This window comes from Schistocerca serialis, chromosome 5 (assembly GCF_023864345.2).
Source record: "Schistocerca serialis cubense isolate TAMUIC-IGC-003099 chromosome 5, iqSchSeri2.2, whole genome shotgun sequence".
NCBI classification, from domain to species: domain Eukaryota; kingdom Metazoa; phylum Arthropoda; class Insecta; order Orthoptera; family Acrididae; genus Schistocerca; species Schistocerca serialis.
In genome coordinates, this window is record NC_064642.1 from 144,963,656 (window position 1) to 144,980,844 (window position 17,189).

The 17,189-nt window shown below is 45.8% G+C and overlaps 1 protein-coding gene across 1 annotated transcript in view; it reads left to right on the top strand.

The window, feature by feature from the left end:
• LOC126482337 (serine/arginine repetitive matrix protein 1-like) overlaps positions 1-17,189 on the top strand; it is a 477,373-nt gene that overhangs the window by 337,176 nt on the left and 123,008 nt on the right. The window lies entirely within an intron of this gene.

Sequence of the window (17,189 nt, forward strand, 5' to 3'; positions counted from 1 at the left end):
CCTATCACAGAATTTTAACTGGGAACATTTCTTGAAAATTCGTAGGTGGTGAAATACTTTATTACATAAATCGTTAATAGTAGTTGCGTTTAGAGTAACTGCTATCTGCAGAATCGCATAGAAGTCCATTGTTCATGAGAAATCCTTGTCAGAATCACATAATAAATACTGGGACAGGAAATAAATCTTTACTATGCGAACCGTGTAGGACAAGCTGTTGATAGGCAGTTCTCCGCAGCGTTATTCATCACGTTCACAGCGCCCTCGATTTGCTGTACGTGAAAGGCACATAAGAAACAAAGGAGCGATGCCGCTACAAAGAAATGTTAGCAGAAGGCTTCCACAATTGAAGCAAGCGCGGTGGGGTCGATACACTCCAGTGAATTTCAATGCCAGCCGTAAACTTGGCCGTAACTCCGTTCCGTGTTCCGTGATCGCGAACTTCGACACGTGATGCTTTCAAAAACTTTTGAACATGTCATTCCCTAGCCGTTATCCACCATAAAACAAGGATTGAGGAGGAGGGGACGGGGGGGGGGATATATTTTGAGGAATTAAATGTGAAAGAACACGGGTGAAGTAAAGGAGGATTAGCACCTAACGTCACATTGACGATAACGTCATTAGAGACTGGGCACATACTTGGGTTGGAGAAAGGTGGAGAAGGAAATGGATCGTGTCCTTCACAAAAGAATCATATCTTAATCAATGTAGGGTAACCATTGGAGATCTAAAGCTGGGTGGCAAGATGTGGTTTTTTGAAACCTGCTCCAAATGCAAATCAGGATTCTTAACCACTGCACCACAACACTGGTTTAGAACAAAGAGCTCTTGTGCAGTTTCAAAATGGAAAAAGACTTGAATGTCATTTTAATAGCTATGCCTACAGCAGGTTTCGATAGCGATGCAGAGATGCTACTATTCACTACGACAATCCCTGCCTGTGGCTACAGGGGGCGGTGCCGGAGTGTCACTTGGCCCGCGCATCTCGTCCAGGGCTAGGGCAACCTGTCGGCCAACATTCTGCTGTTTTGCTGTACTGTCTGAAGTACTCGGTCTATCCTAATATTGCTGCGACTACAACAACCCTGCTTAGTTACCGGACTGTCTTGCTTTCGCTAATGGTATGCTTATGGTGACTAATTCTCTGTTTGTGGCTTCCGCTTTCGCATCGGACTTGGACAGAAAAGTCGTCAGATTGTAATCACTTCAGAATGATCATTTCTAACATTATAGGGCGTGGAGAAGTGCTGTCTTTTCAATAGAGTATTTCATTCGCCGGAGTTTCATTTTGAAGCGCAGGTTCATTTTCAGGCCCTTTGTAGACTACCACATTTCTTCGTTGTAGTGTCAACACCATAGAAACTGGGTTGCTTTCAGCACCAAAATTCTAAGATGAAAGTTCCTGTAGCATTGACATTACAAAGTACGTCTTTCACTATTGAAAAGACAGCAGACGGGCTTTATTAATAAGGCTTAAATTCTTTTCAGTATCTGTTATGCCTAACTTAGTCACTAAAGCTAATAACATTAACTTGTAAAGGAGGATTAAAAGGAAGAGCAGATTTCATTTTTTATTGTTTTAAAAAATGTTGTAGTACCACACGTAACATTTGTGTTTGTGACTGACAATTCGCAATTTTTCACAAACAGAACTTTTATTGATGTAAGTTCACAAGGTTGATGACTGAACATACAAACGAGAAAGGTAACAATAACGAAAAAGTCTCCTAATTGAGGCAAACAAACGTTCACTTCTAATTTTCCACAAAGGTTCGTGGTAACACTCTCACACACTAGTAACAGTCCAGTTCCGAGAAGAAGACGTAATCTTCCACAGTCGCAGTACACAAGGCCGGCATCCGGCGTGAACTGAACTTTGGGCCTGATTCTAGCCCCTAAATAGCTGTCTCCAGCCAATCAGGTTTTGGCGTAGTGATACTTCCTGCAGGCTGTGGCTCGAGCTCCCCCTGCAGGAAGTAGTGCTCGCAACGTCTGTTTCCATTACCTTAAATGTAAATAGCCGGTGTTTACCATGGTGCATTTGGGTACGCCCTGGGGCTTAGACAACCTCGTCCTCTGTGGTGTTATATGGGTTGCCGGTCCTCAAGGGCTACCTTGGCTCCGGTATGACAACTTGTTTAGTGTACCTTCAAAAGCTGCATCATACTTTGTAAATGTTCGGATAGCTGCCGCTTAACTGCAGTGTGTGTTCGGTTTATAGCACTGGTCCATTTGGGACGGTGACGGGAAAAGGAATGATCGCATATTACGTCACAATTGCTTTCCATCTATCAGTTAAGATTAGTCAACATGATGTAATGGAGCGAGGCACGTATAACTGTGGTTAAGACCCTGGACTTTCATTCGGGAGGAGTTGGGTTCAAATCCCTGTTTGACGCTCCGGATTAAGGTTTCCTGTGGTTTCCCTAAATCGATTAAGGTCATTATCGGGATGGATTCTTGGCAAGGGACACGTCTATATTCTTCCCAATACTTGTTTCTTCCTGTTTGTTCCCCGTCTCCAATCGTCATCGATGAAAGTTAAACTGAAATCTTCCTCTCTTGCAACATAACATAAAAGCGTGGAAGAGCGAACATCGTGGCGTAGTCAAAAAACATTACTTTTTTCTCTTTTTTGCCATTTATTTCCGCAGATTTCATGGCTTTTGGCTTTCGTGCATCAAATAAATACACAATAGGCTCAAATTTCTTCTACAGATGTTGAGTGTTTAACTTTGTTCACAATAAAATTTAAAAATCTCCAAATTATTTTTTAAAATGACGTTATATCAGGTGCGACATGACCGGTGTGTTCGGTGACCTTCTGGACCGTTGTTCTGGCTATGGTATATGGTGTCTGGGTTTTGGTTGGAAAATAAACTTGACGAGATAGGAGCGGCTCTGGAAAGAACTCCTGAGATACTCGTTTCGCCATTTAGCGCTCCAGGCTAGTGTATCAGGAGTATCTATTCACGGAGCTGTGTACAAACATTACAAAGTAACCGTGGTGCACTGACCGAGTGCACTGATTGACCAATTCAGACACTGTTGGCTACTGCATCTGTACATGATTGAGATTGGCCCCAATTTTTTTCCTTGTGAAGCATGGCTTCATCTATCAGAATACGTGGAGTCGAAGATAAGTTAGCGCTGAAGGTTTGAAAATCCTCGTCAATTGCATCAAGAGCCTCTGTACCACGTGAAAAGAGGAGTGTGATGTGCAGTTAGTGCGACAGGAATTATTGTTCCTAGCTTTTCCCACCAAAGCAAGACTCCAGCCAAATGACTTACAGGATATTGCAAGAACACACACTGCCGATGCATCTATTATAGTACTAACGAGGGAAACTCCGTATCGCACCCCTCTCAGATTTAGTGGTAAGATGACCTAGTGGATAGCCCATCAAAATTCAAAACAGACCAAGCATTAAAACAGGAAGAAAGTGCATCGAACCGTGAAAAAAGAAGCAAAACAGATCGGTGAACGGTCCAATCTCAAAATGTGCCACAGAGAGCGTTTGTCAATAGCGCCGTCGTGGTTATGTTGTCCCGGTGTTGGACTGCGAAGGGGGAGATCCATGTTCAACTCTCCCTCGTGCCCTAATTTTTTCCCTACACAATTAAGAACTGTCCGTCTGGTCATTGACGCGTCTGTTTGCTGTATTCAAATTTGTGTCTGTGTGGTGGTATAATGTGCTTTTGCAACAGCGAAGTAAGGAAGGGAAATCCAGACGTGCTTACCTCATATTTATTCTAAGCACCACATGTTATGATTTATTTACACTCCTGGAAATGGAAAAAAGAACACATTGACACCGGTGTGTCAGACCCACCATACTTGCTCCGGACACTGCGAGAGGGCTGTACAAGCAATGATCACACGCACGGCACAGCGGACACACCAGGAACCGCAGTGTTGGGCGTCGAATGGCGCTAGCTGCGCAGCATTTGTGCACCGCCGCCGTCAGTGTCAGCCAGTTTCCCGTGGCATACGGAGCTCCATCGCAGTCTTTAACACTGGTAGCATGCCGCGACAGCGTGGACGTGAACCGTATGTGCAGTTGACGGACTTTGAGCGAGGGCGTATAGTGGGCATGCGGGAGGCCGGGTGGACGTACCGCCGAATTGCTCAACACGTGGTGCGTGAGGTCCCCACAGTACATCGATGTTGTCGCCAGTGGTCGGCGGAAGGTGCACGTGCCCGTCGACCTGGGACCGGACCGCAGCGACGCACGGATGCACGCCAAGACCGTAGGATCCTACGCAGTGCCGTAGGGGACCGCACCGCCACTTCGCAGCAAATTAGGGACACTGTTGCTCCTGGGGTATCGGCGAGGACCATTCGCAACCGTCTCCATGAAGCTGGGCTACGGTCCCGCACACCGTTAGGCCGTCTTCCGCTCACGCCCCAACATCGTGCAGCCCGCCTCCAGTGGTGTCGCGACAGGCGTGAATGGAGGGACGAATGGAGACGTGTCGTCTTCAGCGATGAGAGTCGCTTCTGCCTTGGTGCCAATGATGGTCGTATGCGTGTTTGGCGCCGTGCAGGTGAGCGCCACAATCAGGACTGCATACGACCGAGGCACACAGGGCCAACACCCGGCATCATGGTGTGGGGAGCTATCTCCTACACTGGCCGTACACCACTGGTGATCGTCGAGGGGACACTGAATAGTGCACGGTGCATCCAAACCGTCATCGAACCCATCGTTCTACCATTCCTAGACCGGCAAGGGAACTTGCTGTTCCAACAGGACAATGCACGTCCGCATGTATCCCGTGCCACCCAACGTGCTCTAGAAGATGTAAGTCAACTACCCTGGCCAGCAAGATCACCGGATCTGTCCCCCATTGAGCATGTTTGGGACTGGATGAAGCGTCGTCTCACGCGGTCTGCACGTCCAGCACGAACGCTGGTCCAACTGAGGCGCCAGGTGGAAATGGCATGGCAAGCCGTTCCACAGGACTACATCCAGCATCTCTACGATCGTCTCCATGGGAGAATAGCAGCCTGCATTGCTACGAAACGTGGATATACACTGTACTAGTGCCGACATTGTGCATGCTCTGTTGCCTGTGTCTATGTGCCTGTGGTTCTGTCAGTGTGATCATGTGATGTATCTGACCCCAGGAATGTGTCAATAAAGTTTCCCCTTCCTGGGACAATGAATTCACGGTGTTCTTATTTCAATTTCCAGGAGTGTATTTAGTCGTATGGCTAGGGTCCCCCGTATGGGCAGGCCGTTCGCCAGGTGCCGGTCTTTCAATTTGACGCCACTTCGGCGACCTGCAGTCGATGAGGATGATGATGATGATGATGATGATGATGATGATGATGATGACAGCACAACACCCAGTCCCTGGGTGGAGAAAATTCCCCGACCGAGCCGGGAATCGAACCCGGACCCAGAGGATTGACAGTCCATCACGCTGACCATTCAGCTACCGAGGGCGGACGCCACATGTTATGATACCACATGTTATGACTCTTGAGTTTCGTTTCGGAAGTTTTGAGTCTTGAATTCTTTTGTTTCAACAAAGTTCACACCTGTATATTTGTTTTCATTTCTGTGAGAGGTCTATGCGTCATCTCGACTGTTCTCAGTACTGATCACATTTACTTGCGACGGTAATATATTTTTACCACTTGATTCATATTCCATAATCAATGTATAGTATTACAATTGCCATGCCTACAGGGGGAGATCAGACACGTCAATGACCAGACAGAAAGTTAATAATTTTATGAAAAAATGGGGCACGAGGGAGATTTGAACACGAATCTCCTGCTTTGCAGTCCAACACCGTGGTCACATAACCACGACGCCGCCGTTCTTTCCTTTCGCTCGATGTTGCACATCTAGAGCTTGGACCGTTCACTGTTTCTAGTTTGCTTCTTTTTTCACAATTCAGTACAGCTTTTTCCTGTTCCCATGCCTGAGCTGTGTTCAGTTTTTGATGGGCTGTCCAATGGACCATTTTACCACTAAATCTGATGGGGATACGATGGGGAGTTCCCCCTTGTAAGAGGTGTCTGAGGGTAGGGTGGTTACGGTAGATCCTCTTTCCAAGGCTGCTCGTCTTCTGGCAAAATTGGTAACCCACCTGGTACAGTCCGAAGAACGAGCAGGAGAGTCACGCGATCGGAGCTTTGCTACGGCAGATCTGGTTCCTGCGCTGCCGTACGGGAAACACTGTACGCCGTACGCTAATCACGGCTTAATCATGGCCCAGAGCTTCACACTGGTGACTTAGAATGTAGAATCTGTTCGAATAGTGTAGTTCTGCTGTATGCTGTGCACTGAAGCAAGGCGCCATTTCCCATTGCGGCTGATGCTGGTCCGCAGTACACCTCCGCGTAGCGTGGCGCAGCCGTGCAGTATGCGAGGTCACGGCGGGGAGGAGAGGGCGCCTCTGACCTCGGCTGCAGGGCACGGCTTGAGCGTCTACTGAGCAGGGCAGCGCAGGCAGCCTCCGGAAAGGCGGGCAGGCCTGCAACGACAACGGCGAGCAATTACGGCGGGCCTCTGCCGGGATAATGAGCGAGGGACCTGGCGACTTGCGCTAAGGGTGCAGTTTATAGCCAGCGCGGGATTTTCCTTTGTGCTTCTTAAGAACGGTGAGGGCGCGCTAACGATACCAGTCGAACTTCAGAGACCAGCTTTGTGGCTCTGCCGAAGGAGTTGATAATATCCGGCGTTATTAGTCCTTAACAAAACAGGGCAATATTTTTTGCCTCTTAAAGTACGAGGGTGAGTCAAATGAAAACCTTGAACTTGTAATAATAAATCGAAATACCGCACCGTTATCCTGTAAGTTGGTAAGCGTGCTACAAACAGCTTGCAGAATGGTAGCATAGTGCAGATGCACACATACCGTCGCAGTATCAGTTCAAAATGGCTCTGAGCACTATGCGACTTAATTTCTGAGGTCATCAGTCGCCTAGAACTTAGAGCTAATTAAACCTAACTAACCTAAGGACATCACACACATCCATGCCCGATGCAGGATGCGAACCTGCGACCGTAGCGGTCGCTCGGCTCTAGATTGTAGCGCCTAGAACCGCACGGCCACTCCGGCCGGCGCAGTATCAGTATAAAGATGGCCGCCCCACTTGCGACTTGCACCAGGGAAGAACAGCGTTCTGTTATTCGGTTTTTGCGTACTGAAGGTGTCAAACCTATTGAAATCATCGTTTAGTATGGTGATGCATGTTTGTCACAGCAGGAAGTCTACGAATGGAGTTGGAAGTTGGCAAATGGTGTGACTTCAGTGGAAGATGCTCCTCGTCCAGGTCAGGCAAAACGAGTTGTGACTCTACAGAACATTGCAGCAGTTGAAGCCATAATGAAGGAAAACCGCCGAGTGACACTGAATTACATTGCAGCATGTTTACAGATTAGTCACGGGTCAGCACACCACATTGTGCATGATGTACTCTAGTTTCACAAAGTGTCTGCAAGATGGGTGCCACGGCAGCTGACTCCTGAAATGAGAGAACGACGTGTTGATGCTTGTGAAGAACTTCTTCGGCGCTTTGAACGAGAAGGTGATGGCTTCCTTGCAAGAATCTTTACTGGAGACGAAACCTCGGTTCACTTCCACCAACCGGAAACGAAGAGAGCGAGCAAGGAATGTCACCATTCCTCGTAGCCAAAACCAAAGAAGTTTCGAACAGAACCGTCAGCGGGGAAGGTTATGCTGAGTCTCTTTTGGGATGAAAAACGCGTCATTTTGGAGCGTTACATGCTAGAGAGACCACTGTCACCAGTGCATCATATACAGATTTCCTAAAAAATCGTCTGCGGCCTGCAATCAAATCAAAGCGACGTGGATTGCTGTCAGCAGGTGTCCTTTTGCAACATGACAATGCAAGGCCCCACACTGCCCGTACAACAGTTGCAACAATCACAGACCTGCATTTTGAGTGTCTTCCTCATCCACCATACTCACCAGACCTTGCCCCAAGTGATTTCCATATGTTTGGACCATTCAAAGACGCAATGGGAGGAAAGAAGTTCCGTTCTGATGAAGAGGTACGCCACGTGGTCCATGAGTGGTTGCGCGGACTACCAAAAGAACTTTTTTCTAAACAAATTTATACATTTTGTAAGAGCTGGAGGACTTGCATTGAGCGTGGGGAAGAGTATGTTGAAAAATGATACAGCTTCGTACCACTTCTGCAAAATAAATAATACTTAAAAAAAATATTAAAGGTTTTCATTTGACTCACCCTCGTAGCAACATTACCCACGATCTTCTCACCTTAGAAACAGCCTTTTCATCCCCCCCCCCCTTTTCTACATGTACATGCATACTCCGCCAACCAGCGCACAGTGTATGGGTGAGCGTATCCTATACCGCTACTAGTCATTTTCTTCCCCGTTCCACCCGCAAACAGAGCGAGGGAAAATTACTCCTTACACTGATCAGCCAGAGCATAATGACCTCCGACCCACTATCGATATAAACCCGTTCAGGCGATAGCAGCGTCACCTGGCGAGGAATGACAGTCAGGTATACACGCGGTGCATGTAGTATCAGTGAGCGTCCTGAACGTATGTAGAATGGGAAAGGCGCACGATCTATCTAAGTTTGACCAAGAGCAGACTGTGATGGCTCAGAGGCTCGGCACGAACATTTTGGAAACTGCACGACTTGCGTGCGAGGAGTGCTGTGGTGAGTCTCTGCAACATGTGGCGGAACAGAGATGAAACCACGTCCAGACATCATTGGGTTGGGCGGTCACCGCTCACTACAGATGTCTGACGACGTAGGCTGGGCAGACTGGTAAAACAGAACAGTCGGCGAACTTTGGCGGAACTAACAGCAGATTTTAATGCTGGGCAGAGTAAAAGTGTGTCTGAACACACAGTGCACCGAACACTCCTAACGATGGGCCTCAGCAGCCGAAAACCCATGTATGTGTCATTGTTGACAACACGACATCGGCAACTACGACTGAAATGGGCACGTGACCATCGGCACTGAACGTTGGCGCAGTGTCAGAGCTTTGCATGGTCTAATGAATCCCGACATCATCTTCATCATGCCGATGGGAGGCTGGAATACGTATACATCAAGGGGAACATTTCGTTGACACCTGTAATGCGGGATGGAGACAAGCTGGCGGTGGCTCCATTATGCTCTGAAGAACATATACGTCGGCGTCCATGGGTCCAGTGGAGCTCGTGCAAGGCATCGTGACGGCCAAGGAGTATCGTATACTGGTTGCAGACCACCTACATCACTTCATGACGATCATGTTCTCCGATGGCAGTGGCTTCATACGCTTCATCAACAAGATAGTTCGCCATGTCACAAGGTGGGAGTGTGATGGAGTGGTTCGAGGAACAGAGAACTGTATATTCTTTCATACGCTGCGGTAAGATGTGACCCATGATCCTTATTTCTACGAAAGCTAACCGCTGACCGCTGTTTATTATTTCAAGTAGTACATGTATGTCTGCAAACCAGTCCTCAGTGATCTCACGGGCCTAGGTGAAAACGGCTCTGCTCTATCCATTACGGACCAGAGTGGTGCGGCAGATACCGTCTTGTATCAGCAATAAAATGCGCCTCTGTCGTGTCATATACGAAGTATATTCCCCAACCCTGCGCAATGGGAATATCAGACCGTCCTGGAAGATCCTGCTGCAGAATGCGAAGATACCTACGTCCATGTGATTTACTTGGAAAAATATATGGCCCAATGAGACGAGCACCCGTGTAACCACTCACTCAATAAGAAACTTTGTTCGTGTGATAACACATGAACAGCATGAGCGTTTACATTAGATTTTATACGGTTACATGGATTTATGTTCAAATACATTTGTACTAACTAGTACAGTATTTGATGACATCTCGCAATCACAAAATCAAAATTACGTCGAAAACGGTACATTTGCGGACCCTAGCTTACTGGAAAGTTTTTGCTTCTGTTACCATGTACTTTCACCTGTTTCAGTTCTCTCTGTAAACTGATAAAACTTTTTATATAAAAATTGAAACAGCTGGTGTTTCTGTAGGACACGTTACTGTAACTACGAATCCGAAGATGGCCGACAGTGCTGGAAGCCAGTGAGTGTGAAATCATAGTGTGATTGGCAAACTGAACAAAGTGTTTTTTTTCATAAATTTTGATAACTATCCGACCCGTTGTTCTGTTTGTTTGAATACAGTAAAGTGAAATTTGCAGATTGAATCACAAAACAAAAGCGCAAAGTATATCAAATATTTTGGAATCGCTGCATTTTCGTTGTTGTTGTGGTCTTCAGCCCTGATACTGGTTTCATGCAGCTCTCCATGGCACTCTATCCTGTGCAAGCTTCTTCATCTCCCAGCCTACATCCTTCAGAATCTGCTTAGTGTATTCATACCTTGGTCTCCCTCTACGATTTTTACCCTCCACGCTGCCCTCCAGTACTAAATTGGTGATCACTTGACGCCTCAGAACATGTCCTACCAACCGATCCCTTCTGGTAGTCAAGTTGTGCCACAAACTCCTCTTCTCCCTAATTCTATTCATTACCTCCTCATTAGTTATGCGATCTATCCATGTAATCTTCAGCATTCTTCTATAATACAACATTTCGAAAGCTTCTATTGTCTTCTTGTCTAAACTATTTATCGTCCATGTATCACTTCCATACATTGCTACACTCCATACAAATACTTTCAGAAACAACTTCCTGACACTTAAATCTATACTCGATGTTAACAAATTTCTCTTCTTCAGAAACGCTTTCCTTGCCATTGCCAGTCTACATTTTATATCCTCTCTACTTCGACCATCATCAGTTATTTTGCTCCCCAAATAGCAAAACTCCTTTACTACTTCAAATGTCTCATTTCCTAATCTAATTCCCTCAGCATCACCCGACTTAATTCGTCTACATTCCATTATCCTTGTTTAGCTTTTGTTGATGTTCATCTTATACCCTCCTTTCAAGACACTGTCCATTCCGTTCAATTGCTCTTCCAAGTCCTTTGCTATCTCTGACAGAATTACAATGTCATCGGCGAACCTCAAAGTTTTTATTTCTTCTCCATGGATTTTAATACCTACTCCGAACTTTTCTTTTATTTCCTTTGCTGCTTGCTCAATATATAGATTGAATAGCAACGGGGAGAGGCTACAACCCTGTCTCACTCCCTTCCCAACCACTGCCTCTCTTTCATGTCCCTCGACTCTTATAACTGCCATCTGCTTTCTGTACAAACTGCAAATAGCCTTTCGCTCCCTGTATTTTACCCCTGCCACCTTCAGAATTTGAAAGAGTATTCCAGTCAACATTGTCAAAAGCTTTATCTAAGTCTACAAATGCTAGAAACGTAGGTTTGCCTTTCCTTAATCTTTCTTCTAAGATAAGTCGTAGGGTCAGTATTGCCTCACGTGTTCCAACATTTTTACGGAATCCAAACTGACCTTCCCCGAGGTCGGCTTCTACCAGTTTTTCCACTCGTCTGTAAAGAATTCGCGTTAGTATTTTCCAGCTGTGACTTATTAAACTGCTAGTTCGGTTGCATTTTCCTATTAACTTCATTTAGTCTGAGGAAATACTGTTAGTTATCTATTTCACATAAATATCGCCGCTTTGGTAGAAACTTTTTTAGTCCGACGTCACAGAAGTCTTCTGGCTAGTGTATCAACAGCCTAGAGTGAGGCATGCTTTGCAAGATGCCTGTTTTGAAGGGTACGGGTCGGCGGCTTGAGCACTCCAATCTAACGGACAGCGGTGACGACTCGGAGATACGGGAATGGTGCCGGTTGTAGCCATAGTGATGCGGGCAGCAGACACACACAAAGCGCTATCGACGACCCACTTAGGTCCTGGCTGGGCTGGCACGCAACGCGTGGGGCAGTTCGCGACAGCGGGCTCCGATATCCGGACGTGTGTCCCCGCTGCACGTTGCTGCTGTATCGAACCGGCGACAGTGTGTTTTACCGGCAGTGCAGGAGGATGACGTCATGCGGTCGCCAGTGGCGTGATTACTAACTCTTCGTTTGACCACCTACTCTGTCGCTAATTACCTTTTCAGAAATTCTTCTTTGTGAAGTCCGTTCTCTCCGACTTCACAGTCGATCTGGTGTCCCTGAGCTACGGAGATGTGTTGGCTATCGTCCTAAAGCCACACGGTACTACGGATCGTATACTCCGTGATTCGTATCTCGAATGTAGCGTCTACATCACGCAGCTACATATCGATATTAAACTTCACCTTTCACTACTTATTTATTTATTTATTTATTTATCGCATGGCTTTATGACATACTGAAAAATATATAGATTATAGAGGCCAATAAAAAAACTTTACAAACATCTAGGTTATTTATGTAATCGATCGACTTTATAGTCGAGAAATAAAATATCGGCTATGTTGCATTCTAATTCTGTTTAGCATTGACACCTCCAGTCATTCTCATTGTGTTATTTAGCTTGACGTCTATTTTTTGTGTTTATTGCCTGCCAAGCCAAAAGGGGACGAAATATTCAGCGGCTGAGAAGTCAAGTCCCTGAGCAGAAGAGCGCAAGGTACGTCCCGATGCTCCCTAGGCTGTACGACACAGCAATTGGAAGATCTTTTATAGTAAGTGCTGTGTTTTCAAACTGTGTGTTTACTCATCTTCCAGTGAGTTTATTGCACAGTTCACAAAAATATTTGTTTTGCCGGCGTTTGGTTGAAGTCTCCACTTGTGAACATACTTCCGCACTGCATAGGGGTCTAGCGCTAGGATTTCTTCTGATAGTTCAGTTAAGCTACACGTTGTTGCTAATCCCCAGTCGTCGGCGTAACAAAAGTTCCCTAATTTTGCTTTCAGCGTCTGCAATGTACAAGCTGAAGAGAAGTGGAGAAACAACTGATCCCTGTGGTAGACCGCTCTTTAATGTTTTGAGAAACTGATTTAGGATCCCGTGACAACTTGGAAAACTCGTTCGCAAAGAATTATGCGAAGAAGCTTACCTGTCACGCCTTTTCCCAGACACTATCGAAGGCCGCTGATAGCTCAATGAATGTAGGTGTGGTTTTAAGTTTCCTTTGAAATCCTGCCTTGATGTACGTGGTGAACGACAGAAGCTGATCTGTTCAGCTCCATTTTGGCCGGAAAAGCCAACTTGCTCGACCAGGACTGCTTCAAACTACTAAAACTTTCGTTGACAGCATCAAAGGAAGCCTCACACGCTATATACACGTATTCATTCCTGCTATCTATCCCGAACATTTACGTTCTCTCTTCGCCAACTTGCCACGAAAATCGACAAATTTAAGGCGCCATTTCGTTTCGGAGCTCAATGCCTCGAGCTGCAGCCAGACAGGGACAGGAAATATCAGACAACCCTCTCACCCGCCAGTATAATGTGGGAACCATGAAACCCTATCACTGACAAGGTCCTGATGGAGGGCATTTGCATTTGCCTTACCCAGACCTGTTATGAAGTGTCAAGTGTGCATCCCAACTCTTTGTCAACACTAAGGCTTTTCCTGTGCAGCCGGACGGTGTGGCCGAGCGGTTCTAGGCGCTTCAGTCTGGAACCGCGCGACCGCTACGGTCGCAGGTTCGAATCCTGCCTCGGGCATGGATGTGTGTGATGTCCTTAGGTTAGTTAGGTTTAAGTAGTTTTACGTTCTAGGGGACTGATGACCTCAGATGCTAAATCCCATAGTGCTCAGAGCCATTTGAACCATTTTTTCCTGTGCAGCACAGAACCGGAGGGAACTATCGAGTTCGTCACCAACCTATGGACTGATAACATTGCAGCCTCACATGTTTTTACTCAATGAGAAGCAATGGGTAGGTATGTAATCTAATCGAAGGCGTTAGAGCACCGTCTGGCGAAGCTGTCTTTTTCTCTTGCCGTCAAATAATTGTAACAAGAGTTTCTTCCATTACCGGATTCGTACTGGGTACCTCTGCACCAGACGCCACTTCAGTTGTAAAACAAGACGACTGCCTTCAACCCCAAACCGCGTAATACCAGCACCCCAACTCATGCCGTCCTCGGCGCACGTTTCTTTCAAATTTGAGTGTTTTTCACAACTACTACATAGATTTGAGTAATTAATCACTTCGACGTATGGCACAACAAAATTTGTAACCATTCAGGTTATCAAGAGTATCACAGCGAGATTCGTTACAGTTAAATTGGACGGTGCACGTGTTACAGTGGAAAAAAGAATCGGTAATGCATAGTCACAATCTCAATATACCAACATATTTAGTTCCTTGTCATTACATCTTACTAAGCACAACACAAAGTAAAAATAGGACAACACCGTTCAGCCGGCCGCGGTGGTCTCGCGGTTAAGGCGCTCAGTCCGGAACCGCGCGACTGCTACGGTCGCAGGTTCGAATCCTGCCTCGGGCATGGATGTGTGTGATGTCCTTAGGTTAGTTAGGTTTAAGTAGTTCTAAGTTCTAGGGGACTGATGACCTAAGATGTTAAGTCCCATAGTGCTCAGAGCCATTTGAACCATTTGAACCAACACCGTTCATAGCACCGCTCATTAAATATCAACTAGAATATACATGAAAACAATAAACTGAAACGAAGTGACAATCACATTGGCAGTCGTATCAGCACATACATTCGATCGTTCATATGATGTACAACACGAGAGTGAAAACAAGCCTACATTTGTTCCACTCCTGTTCCTAGTAGCCACTGATTTGCAATGTGACGATTTTTTCAGCGACAAACCTAACTGCAGTAAAATAAACCAGTACCAAAATCACTAACACAGTTGTTAGCATCTGCAGTATGAGCAATTATCGTAAATATCTTCACAGTAAAAAATTCACGTTGCGCCTAATGTGTTGTTCTCGTATTACAAATTCGCAGTGCATTGTTGTTGTTAATTCCTTATAAAAATCAGATTTCGACCATGTTCACCACTGTCATCGTCAGCTGCCACAGAAGTAATGGAATTTCACACGTGTAAATGATGTAGTAGTGCAGGTTATCTATAGATTTGCGACTGGATTCAAGACTTCTTTGCAGACAGATCTCAACATGTTGCTCTTAAAGGAATAGAATCGACAACTGTAAACGTAATTTCCGGAGTACTCCAAGGGAGTTTAATAGGACCGGTACTGTTTACAACGTATATGAATGATGTAGTAGAAAAGGTCGGAAGCTGTTTAATACTGTTCGCAGATGATTGGATTGTCCATAAGAAATTAACAACACCAGAAGACAGAGAATGACTTGCGGAGGTTTGATGAACGGTGCAGGTTCTGGCAGTTGACTCTGTACGTCAATAAACGTATCATATTGCGCACACATAGGAAAAGAAATCCACTACTGCACAGTTACACTATCGATTACAAATTGTTGGAAACCGTATCTACTGTTAAATATATAAGAGTAGCTATCCAGAGCGACCTCAAGTGGTATGACCATATAAAACAAATGGTAGGAAAAGCAGAAGTCAGACTGAGATTCATAGGAAGAGTCTTAAAGAAATGTAACTCATCCACGAAGGAACTGACATACAAGGCGCATGTTCCACTGATACTTGAGTATTAATCATTTATCTGGGATCCTTACCAAGTGGGATTGATAGAGAAGATACGGAGATCATACGAAGAGTGTCACATTTCGTCATGGGATCGTTTAGTTGGCGCGAAAGGCTTATAGAGATGCTTAACAAACTCCAACGGCAGACTTTACAAGAGAGGTGTTGTGCATCACGCAGTGTATTGAAATTTCGAGAGATCTTTCTGGGAAGAGCCAGACAACACATTACTTCCTCCGACATACCTCTCACTAAAAGACCACGACGAGAAAATATGAGAAATTAGAGCTAATACAGAGGCTTATCGACAACCTTCGCCCCATGCGTCATTCGCGATTGGTATAGGGAAAGGGAAGGGAGTCAGTAAGTAGTACCAAAAGCACCCTCCGCCACACACCATTAAGTATTCAGGTATTGATGAAAATGTCTACTCAAACAAGTCAGTATTCGGATGATGTTCGGAACAGCGCTGGGAAACTGTTCAAATAGTGTCCACGGCCTTCGGTCAGCTAAGAAAATTAGTGATATTGCATCCTCTGAAGAATAGTTGCGGTCTCTGTTCCAGGTATTTCGAAAATACCACGTAATGTGGCAACAGCTACGTGGAACAATCTGTTCCAACCATTGTTGCGAGGAACGTCGTCGTCGTTGTCGTAAATTGATTCCTAGGCGATTTGCTGCGATAACGTTTATTTATTTATTGAAGATTAGGACCATCAGTATCTCCCTTACATCTAACCAGCCATTCCAAATACACTGACCGAAAAAAATCGCAAATCGGAACACAAAGAAGGAGTTTTGCGAGAGAAACGAAAGTTGTTGCGCTTGTTTCTGCATTTGAAAAGCGTCTATTAAAATTTCTCGCCAGTCGCAAAACAGTGGTGCTAATAGCGCTTGCCTTAGGTACACGATGTAACGGTCATGATCGTTAGTTACCTAAGACCGGTGAGTTGATGTTAGTCAATAATGCCTTTAAGGTGACAAAAACTGCATTATCAACACCTCACCGTGTTTGAAGAAGGTCGTGTAATAGGGCTATGAGAAGCTGGATGTTCCTTTTGCGATAATGAAAGAGACTTGGCCACTGTACATCATGCTGGCAGCGGTGGTCACGCGAACGTACGGCCACGTGGCACCACCGAGAGGGAAGACCATCGCATTTTGTGTGTTTTCTGAAGAAAGCTGCTACTAGCTTGGTGCCAGTGATGGCCGCAGTTTGGCTAGGAGTAGGTCAGTTGAGGGCCTGCAGAAAATCTGTCTGCGTTCCGGGGCACACTGGACCTACACCTGGAGTTATAGTCTGGAGTGCGATTTCGTATGTCAGCAGGAGCACTCTCGTGGTTATCCCACGCACCATGACTGCAAATTTGTTCGTTAGACCGGTGATTCGACCTGCTGTGCCGCCATTCATGAACAGCATTCTAGGATCGCGCTCTCCCACATAGCGCTGTTGTAATGGAAAATGCTATACAGAGTGTCGACATATTGCACTTGGCCTGCTCGATCACCAGATCTGTCTCCATTCAATCATATATGGAACAATGTCGGACTAAAACTCCAGCATTATCCTCATACAGCATTAACCATCCCTGTATTGACGGACCACGTGCAACAGTCATGGAACTCCACACCACAAACTGATATCCGGCACCTGTACAACAGAA